The sequence below is a fragment of the Galeopterus variegatus genome, unplaced genomic scaffold, assembly GCF_000696425.1.
Source record: "Galeopterus variegatus unplaced genomic scaffold, G_variegatus-3.0.2 Scaffold6533, whole genome shotgun sequence".
Lineage (NCBI taxonomy): Eukaryota > Metazoa > Chordata > Mammalia > Dermoptera > Cynocephalidae > Galeopterus > Galeopterus variegatus.
The window spans coordinates 17,995-21,068 of record NW_007732644.1 but is presented as its reverse complement, the minus strand read 5'-3'; positions in this window follow the sequence as shown (position 1 = coordinate 21,068).

Below are 3,074 nucleotides of genomic sequence, written 5' to 3'. Positions count from 1 at the left end.
AGAATAAATACTACATTTCCCAGGCTCCCTTGAAGCCATGTATGACCATGTGATGACGTTCGGAGCAATGGGATGTCAGGGCAAGTGTCCAGTGGAAGATTGGATGAGCATTCTTAAAAGACAGCAGTTGTCTCTCCGTTGACCCCTTTCCTCCCATACCTTGTGCTTCTTTGTGCTTGTTGGACCATGACGGGTCATGGAGAATAAATGTCTTGCCAGGTTGAAGAAGCCCAAGTTTCTGAGGACATGGAACAGCCAACCAATCATGGAGCAATGATCCCTGGACTCTTCTTTAACAGAAATAAACTGCTAACTTATTTAAGCCACAGTTATTTTGGATTTTTCCATCTTTCACAATCAAACTTAATCTTACTGATGAACATTTCCAGCAGAGAGAGGAGCGAGAACAAAGGGCCTGAGGCTGGAACTTGTCTAGAATGTGAGCAGGGTGCAGGGCTTGAGGGATTGTGGAAGTGGCAGTGGTGGCCACATCATATGCCTTGTAGCTTTGTGTTTTCATCCGAGTGAAATGGGAAACCGTTGCAGAGTTTTGAGAAAGAAGTGACAAGGTCTTGTCTGCACTGGAGAATCACTTGTTCCCACATGACGAAAAGGCCCTGCGAGGGCCAAGGCAGAAGCAGGGGGCTAATTAGTGTTACAGGGCACAGGGGTGACTGTCTGGCCAGCTTCAAAAACAAACCATTCAAAAGACAAATGTTGGTGGAAGTGGAAGTCAGCTTTTATTCAGGAATACTGGTGACCTGAGGAGAGAATACTGGTGACCCTGGTAAACCTGCAGGAGAATGGCCAGACCAAAGCCATCTCCAAGACTCAGATTTGCTGAGGGGTTTTTGAAGAGGGGCTGAGGGAATGGAACACGGGAGATGAAAAGCAAGAGGGAAGGGGATATACGAGGGGCCAGGTGCAAATTCTCACCAGTGCTCCTCTGTCTGATTTCTGCTTCTGTCCTTGCTGTTATCCCAGGGTCTGGGTAGTACATGGAAGTCTGCAGCTTCAGGCTGGCTAGAAAACAACTTTACACTTATGTAAATAACGTCACCTTGACCCATAGCCAAGGTTCAAAATATCAAATAACCATGGGGAAAGAGGGAACTCAGAGAAATGCATGCCAAGAGAAAAACTGCTCTTTAAAAATTTTTCTACAGCCCATGTGGTTTTAGCCAACATGGCTTCAGTCCTGCTCACCCCAACCTTAGGAGGTTTTTAACTAGAAGAGAGATAAGGGTGGCATAGACCAGGGAGGGAGCAATGAAGATGGTGAGAAGTGGTGAAAACGTGGATCTAGTTTGAAGGAGAGATGCCGGCATTTGCTGATGGATCGGATGTGGGCTACGAGGGAATGGGAGGAGGTGGTCTAGAAGCTTTTCGTCTCAGCAGCTGGAGTTGCTGCTAACAGTGACGGGAAGGTTGAGAAGAAGCAGGGGTTTTTTGACGGAGGAAGAGAGGACATCAGGAATTTGGGTTTGGACATTTTATAAGAGTTCACCAGAGAAACAGAACCAATAGAATACGTGTGTGTGTGTACATACACAAATACATGCATACATATACACATGGAGAGAGAGAGAGAGAGATAAATTTATTTTAAGGAATTGACTCACACAGTTATGCAGGTTGGCAAGTGCAAAATCTGCAGGGCAGGCCAACAGACTAGAGACCCTGGGAAGAGCTGAAGTCTGAAGGCAGTCTGGAGGCAGAAGCTCTTCTTCCTTGGAGAACCTCAGTCTTTTCACGTAAGGCTCAACTGATTGGATAAGACCCACCCATATTATAGAGGGCAATCTGCTTTATTCAAATCTACTGATATAAATGTTAATCACATCTAAAAACTACCTTCACAGCAACATCTAATCTGTTGCTTGACCAAACATCTGAGCACCGCAGCTTACCCAAGTTGACACATAAAATTAACCATCACAGATACATTAAGTTCTAAATATATTTATATATCCCAGTGGGGATGTGGGTCAGCACTTAAGTATACCTGAAGCAAACATTTGAGATCATGAACGTTTAAAGAAACAAAACTGAATGACACAGCCAACTAAGTGAGCACAGAATGTAGGCCCCCAGCATATCCCCCAACTTTCTTTCTATGTCCTGACCACTCTGTGACGTCACCAGCTGCATATTTTCCCCTGAAGGTTTACACCCAAGCTGGGGCCTTGAACATTCCCAAGCACTGATAAACTTGTTTAGGTTGTTGCCTGAAATGCTGAAAGATTAAACACATAGAAACTAGCCCTGGAGCCAAATTCCTTAACTCTCATATAAACTGCATATTCCAAGCCCCTCATTGTGAACATCCTTGGGTAGAACAACTCTTGTCTCACTGTCCATCACAAGCAAGCTGCAGCTCCCCACCCCCCGTATGTAAGTTCCCATAATAAGTTCTTTGTGCCGATCATCGTGGCATTTAGTGTTTCAATCCCTGGAATCCCATCTCAGAACAGTTCGGAACAGTCCCTTGCAGGATCTCTACCTGCTGCTACTTTGGGGGCAACTCCAGCTATGGGTTCAGCCAGACAGAACAATAGGAAGAGAATAGAAGTGTTGGAATGAGCAGGACAGAAGCCATGTTGGGACCTAAAACCACCTGGGCTGCAGAAAATGTTAAAGGACCCAGTTTATTCTTGGCATGCATTCCTCTGAGTTCCCTCTTTTCCTATGGTTATTTGATATTTTGGACCTTGGTTATGGTGTCAGATGACATTATTTACATAAATGTAAAGTTGTTTTCCAGTCAGCCTGGAGCTGCAGACTTGCAAGGAGACACATATTCTCCAGATCCTGAGAAAACAAGGAAGACATCAATAAAGCTATGCTGACTCCACCCTTGCAGCAGGACCCTGAGATACCACCAAGGACAGGAGCAGAAGTCAGATGGATTCTTGGTAAGACCTTGCAGCTGGCTCCTTGCGTGGAGCTCCCACAGCTCACACTCCCCTCATTCCTCCTTTTCATTTCCCACATTCTATTCCCTCAGCCCCCTCTTTAAAAACCCCTCAGTAAATCTGAGTCTTGGAGATGGCTTCAGTCTGGCCATTTTCCTT